Here is a 5878-nt window from a genome sequence, read left to right as displayed (position 1 = left end):
CCTTTAGTGCCTCTCCCACTAGTCTCCTAAGCTCATTGAGGCTGGCCCTTCTGAAGTGAAGGGCTTTAGCCTTGGTGTGAGCCCTAGATGCCCTGCGTTGGATAGTGAAATCCAGCAGGTGATGATCGCTATTGCCCAGGTGGTCAAGGACCTGCAGTCCCTCACCAGGTCATCCCCCATGGCCAGGACCAGGTCCAGCAAGGCATTGCCCCTAGTGGGTGTGTGCACTTCCTGGATAAGGTGAAGGTCCTGTAATACTGCCAGAAACGTATGCGAGCGGTCAGACCTGACTGTCTGCTCCTTCCACCAAATGTCTGGGTAGTTTAGGGCACCCATGACAATAACATCCCTTGATTTAACCGCCTGCATAAGCTGACTGGAGAAGTCCCGGTCCAGCTCTTCCCCCTGGTTGGGTGGTCTGTAGTAGACACCCACCGTAAGGTCCCTTTCGTCACGCCCCCCCATGTAGTTTGACCCATAGTGTCTCTGCCTGACCCTCCTCTAACCCGAAGCTAATCCTTGATGATGTGAGGTGCTCTTTGACATAGAGCGCAACCTCTCCCCCCCCACCCTTTCTTCTCTGTCCTGTCTCTTCTATACAGGGTGTAGAGTTTATCTCATGTCAAAAAATATTGTGACCTCCAATTACAGTAGGTGTTGGGGAACTTAATTTATTAGCATGTGAAACACTTTGAAATTCTTGATTAGAAAATGTGATGGAACTATAAGGTCTATTTTTAAGAGCATAGGATGAAATCTAGTTTATATACTTCTGTTAACATAGAATTTGTTTTAAAAAAACCTGTAAAAATCTTGAAATTTAATAATCCGTGCACCCTGAGACCCATGATTTATGGGCTAACCTGACTCCCTGCATCTCATTGTAAACTGGATCAGGACTTAAATATCACAAACTTATATTTTGCATTTTTGCACTTGGCTTTGACTCAAGTGAAATACAGTAAAACTTTTATCTGTAATAAAATAATATTTCAGAGATAAAAACTCAAATCTTTTGAACATGCATCTGAAAAGGCTCATGGGTTGTTTGTTTATTCAGGAATAAATAAGCGTAACTTGCATTTATGATGGCGAAGCCAAATAAACTAGTTTTTATAGAAAAGTATGGGAATAAATATCTTGAACTTAAGAACTACTACATTATTTCTGGGGTAGATCTTTGAATGCAGGCAGATATGCATTTCTAGTAAGCTTTAATGGGGCTCTTAGAGAATGACAGTAGTCTATCACAGAACCAGATGGTTGCAGCTGCTTGTGATTCTTTCTGAATATTTGTTTTTCCACTTCTGATGCAACTCACATCTGAAATATAAAATGTAAATTAAAGTGATGGAAAAATATTTGTGAGGAAAATGCACATACATGTGAAAAATCTGTTTTAGTTCTGTCTTCAAATACTTTTATCCATGACACATGATTAGAATAAACTGCCAAGGCTCCAATTTTAAATGAAAGCTCTTTAATGGAAATTAGTATATGTGAAATTCCCATGGTCCCTTCCTTATCATAAATGGTTACAGATGGTTTCACTTGCCAAAAATGAGGCCACGGTGAATGTATATATCAGCAAATTGATATTGCTGTCAATGGAAGTCAGCAATTGTCTGAAAAATCACTAAGGGCCAAGTTCTGATATTTTTGTTCCCAGTGAAGAGTGACTCGTTCCAAAATTTGTTTGTTTGTTTGTTTTCTTACGAAGACAGTTACTTTAAGTGAACAATATTAATCACAATCAGGCTTCTTAATACTTTGACTGTCTTCAAAATAAATAATATAACAAACCTGCATTTCCACTTAATGAAATACCTACTACAAAATTTCTACTTCACTAAATTTTCTTACTGTTGGGTAGGGCTGTGTGAAGCTTCAGTAGCTGGTTCAATTTGGAGGAAATTTGCCCTGATTCGGTGGCCAAATCTCTGAACCCGAATCGAATTGGGAGACCTGTTAAAATGTCTGAATGCAATTGGAAGCCTCTGAATCAATTTGGAGATTCAGAAGGCTTGCAGCAGGTTCCAACAGGGTTCCAGGTTTCGACGGGTTTTCAACTTTAAGACGCTGGAAACAGCTGCCTCCAGCTGGTAAGTGTGTTGTGGGTGGAGGGGGGAAGGAAGGGGTGTGGCGGGGGAGGGCAGATCAATGCCCCCACAGCAAGGGAGGGATTGGGGCTGGGGCCCAGCTGGGGTGTGGGGGCATAGGACTACCAGCTCTTGCCGCCGGTCTGGGAGGGCATGGGAGCGGGTGTGTGGCCCCAAATCTGCCCAGGGTCGGCTAGGCCGGGTTGTGCTCCAGGAGGCTAGCCCCAGCTGCCTGCTGCTGGAGCCGGGGCTGTGCTCTGCGAGGCAGGCTAGCCCCAGTCACCCACTGTGGAGCCAGGGCTGCGCTCTGGGCAGCAAGCCACCGCTGCTGGGCTGCGCTCCGCGGGGCAGGTGGAGCCAAGGCTGCACTCTAGGTGACAAGCCCCCACTGCTGGGCTGTGCTCTGTTGGGTGGGCAGAGCCAGGGCTATTCTCTGGGAGGCTAGCCCCAGCCCGGAGTGCAGCCTTGGCTCCGCCTGCCCTGTGGAGAGCAGCCCGGTGATGGGCAGCTGGGGCTAGCCTTCCTGAGTGCAGCCTGGCCCAGCCTGCCCCGTGCAGATCTGGGGCCACATGCTTGTTCCCATGCCCTCCTGGACAGGTGGCAAGAGCCGCCAGAGGAGCAACCAGAAAAGCAGCTCCCAGACTGGCGGTGTGGGGTGGCGCGCAGTGGCGGGAGCCCCCCTCCCCGAGTCCTGCGTCCTCCTCCTACCCCAGCTGGGCAGCTTGTCCTAGCCCCAATCTCTCCCTCGCTGTGGGGACATTGATCTGCCCCGCCTTCCCCTTTCCTCCCCCCTCCTCCTACCATAGCAGACTTACCAGCTGGAGGCAGCTGTGTCCAGCGTCACCGAGGACTGCCTGTATAGACTATGGCTGAATCTCCAGCAAATCTCTGAATACGAATCAGCCAAATCAAACTGGGACAGTGATTCAAATCACTGAATCGAATCACTGTCCCACAGAATCGGCCGAATCCAAAGCAAATACTTGCTGCTTTGCATAGGCCTACTGTTGGGTATGATTGACCTTTCTCTCAGTTTTTGTTCAAGATATGCTAAAGCAACCAGTCGAGTTCAGAACACAGTGATCCAGCCAAGCCAATTCTATTTTTATGGAGCGAATAAAAGTACCATTAGCTGCATGAGCTTGACTGAATTTGTTAACAATATGCTTTTGCTGCAGCCAATGGGTATGTACTCTGATTACATAGAGTACTGGGTATTGGGTATGTACCATGATTATGTAACGGCTGTGTGTCCTACTTCACTAGTCTGGGGACGCACAGGGCAAAACAGAGGATCAGCAGGGTGTGGAAAACACTCTTGTTCCCAAAAGCAAAAATGCTCTTTCAGCCTCAAGTAAATCAGCTGCTCTTTATTTGAAATCTTCCCTGCTTCATGGCAGCCTCTCAAGTATTTGATTCTGGAAGAAGCTTGCATGAACAGAAGAAAATTACTGAACTGTCAGGACATTCTTATTTTTCTTTTTTCAGCTTTTTTTTTTTTTTTTTGACTCCACCCTATTGTAGCCTTATGTAATTGCTGGTGGGTTTCTGACCACCATTCAGAGCAACATGAAAAGGGAGAGGTGGGAATGGGGGAAAGTATGAAGGAAGGAACGAACTATTACTTATGAAACCAGAACCAACAGGAAAAGGGGTGGGGGGAAACACCATGAAAGTCCAATTAAAGAATAAAATGAAGACTAGAAAGAGACAAATACGTAAGAGGGCGAAATGAACAGAACAGTACAGATAATAGTGACTGTGCCAGGGCATACCATGAGGTGGGACATAGATTAGTATCCTATCATGAACAAAAGATTCAACTAAAAATCTTGCTGTGGAATTCATGGCTTTTTTTATTTTAGCTGTGTCACCTTTTTATACATCTACCAATGCCAGCAGAGTAAACGGCAAACTTTTGTGTGTCCCAGAGAAAATATTTTGCAGCATATTCCTTGAATGTTAATCTAAACAATTTAACTTAACTTGATAGGCAATGATGTAGGCTTGAACCTCCCTGTAAAATCACAGAAACTTCAGAATTTGAAACATTGTACAGAAATGAGATATTTAAAATCTATATGGCATGTTATTAAATGAACAGGTCAGGTCCAAAATCTGTGGTGCCTGATAATAGATCTGGCTTTTATTTTGCCACCAGGAGAACCATCTGTCTAGGAAAAGTAGCTAGTCACAAATCTTGTTTATAGGTAAGGAGTAAAAAAAATATATTAGAAACTTTTAGTCTTATTGCTACTCTGATCTGATTAATGGCACACATACACTAATCTGTCTTGTGAATTTGCCAAGGCAGTACAATTCATGAGAAGTCAGTGATGTAAGTCAGCCAGATCAAACGGAGTTCAGGTGCACTGAAGCATATGGTGCAGGTGCGCATCCTTCGATCACAGACTGATCTTTTTTTATATGACATACAATTTAAACATTGGGAATGAAATTGGTGGGAGAATGGGAAAACATTTCTGTCAAAGTAATCAATTTTCTGACACGAAGAAAATTCGAAGTCTTTAGCCAGTTCTTACTTCAGATTGGATCCTTTAATTTGGCAGATAAAAGCCTATATATAAATTAGGAAGAACTATTTTATCCAGAAAGTGCTTGTCCAGCTGTTTACTAAACATTGGCCCGGTGTTGAAACATTTGATTCTTGCCCTGGCTGCCACTTTGAAGGGAGAAATAAATGGGCTGATTTAAAACAAACCAGGAAAAGGCAGAAATGTTAAACTCAGTGGCATTTATTTTTTTCCCCTATTAAGAATGAAAAGATAATCCTGTTGCCATGATCAAAAAAACATGGTGCCCTCACAATAGAAAATCCAACCTAACCATAAAATAACAGCACTGGTCTGCCTCCTATCAGAGGGAAACCCGTTCCAGAAAGAAGGCAACACAATTTAAAAGGCAGCACACCAGAAAGTAGGCACGCTGGGGGGGAGAAAGGCGAAATGCGTTTTCCCCAGCTGCCTGCATCCTGAGCTGGGTTTAAAGGGCAGGCTTTTCCCTTCTCTGGATTTCAATTAGACTGTGCCAAGGGGCAAGTGGGGGAAGGAATATTAATGCTAGAGCTTCCAGCGCTGGTGGGAAGGGAACTGTTGCAATTATTCATTGAGAAGATGCACACATCTTATATGTGTCCGTATGGATATAGACGTGTCTGTGTGTGCATATGGATGTGTATTCTATACATATCCATAGAGCAGATCCATTGGTAAATATATATTTATGAATAATTGCAACACTCCCGCGTCCTCCGTGGCGATGAAAAGCTTAGGAAGGCCACTGCCAGCCCTGTGTCGCCTGGAAGGGGTTCTCTTTCTCCCCCCTCCCACGGCCGAGGCGCCCGCAGGCCCCACGAGGGTTCCTCCCGGCCCCGCCGCCTGTAGCCGTGTTGCTGCGGGCACCCCCGGGGCCGAAGTTGATTTATGAATAATTGCAACACTCCCGCGTCCTCCGTGGCGATGAAAAGCTTAGGAAGGCCACTGCCAGCCCTGTGTCGCCTGGAAGGGGTTCTCTTTCTCCCCCCTCCCACGGCCGAGGCGCCCGCAGGCCCCACGAGGGTTCCTCCCGGCCCCGCCGCCTGTAGCCGTGTTGCTGCGGGCACCCCCGGGGCCGAAGTTGTGCGCCGCGGGCGGGCTCGTCCGGGAGCGCAGCGCGGGGCAGCGCCGGCTCCGGGCACCACCTCAGCGCACGGGGCTGTGACAAGGGAGAGGCGGGATCCGAAGTCAGCCCCATCCCCGTCCCGCTCCGGGCTGGCAGCA

The sequence above is a fragment of the Alligator sinensis genome, unplaced genomic scaffold (genome assembly GCF_000455745.1).
Source record: "Alligator sinensis unplaced genomic scaffold, ASM45574v1 scaffold247_1, whole genome shotgun sequence".
Lineage (NCBI taxonomy): Eukaryota > Metazoa > Chordata > Crocodylia > Alligatoridae > Alligator > Alligator sinensis.
The sequence above is the reverse complement of the archived record's forward strand: the minus strand, read 5'-3'. Positions refer to the sequence as shown.